Below are 880 nucleotides of genomic sequence, written 5' to 3' on the forward strand. Positions count from 1 at the left end.
CAGTGAGATATATGCCATATAAGTCAGATCAAATCATTCCCCGGTGGCTTCCAGCACACCTGAAGGAGAATCCACACTCCTTTCCATGGTTGACAAGTGACTAACCATTTGTTATGCCCATCCATACTAGTGCAGGTCTATAATCAATACATTAATTTACCTTTATATTTTTTTAGAGTTATGGGAGGAATTGAAAATGGGAAAGGAGAAAAGAATGATTCAATTATTATTAGATAATTAATTTATCCATTTACTTGAATTAAAATACATACATACATATCTGAATATTCACACAAACATGAAGTTTTAAATACAACCAATATATTAATTTATATAAAATTCATAATAATAAGCTTTGTTATGGGATAAACAGGATCCCATGTTTTCCTTTATAATGTCATGCCTACAAATCCAGTTTCAGCACCCTCAGCTTTTACTTGCTGATCACTTCTGCTGCTGTTACAGATGCTTCTAGTCAAATCACTTTCCATGGCACATGTTCATTGTGGAACCTTGTCTTTGAGCTACTTCTTCTTCTTTTCTTTTTTTTCTACTATCTTCTGCAGCATCATTCCTCTGTGGTTTGAGGCTGTTTTTAGCAAAGGGCTATAACACAGTTTGGGGATAGGATCTCCACTTTCTTCTTGACAAAGGGAAACACAGACAAACAGATTAAGACTATAAAAACAAGGATCCTTTTTTATGAAAGCCTTCCTTGAATAAATATGGAATGAGTTGTAATGGGAAATCCTGATGCTGAAATAAGTACGGTACAATAAAATGATTGAACAATGTTCTTGGATTTTATTTTTTTAAGCCATGTTGTTAAGTAATTAGCATGGAATCTGGTTTCTTATATAATAAGATACTCTATTTCATA

This window comes from Myotis davidii, unplaced genomic scaffold (assembly GCF_000327345.1).
Source record: "Myotis davidii unplaced genomic scaffold, ASM32734v1 scaffold242, whole genome shotgun sequence".
Lineage (NCBI taxonomy): Eukaryota > Metazoa > Chordata > Mammalia > Chiroptera > Vespertilionidae > Myotis > Myotis davidii.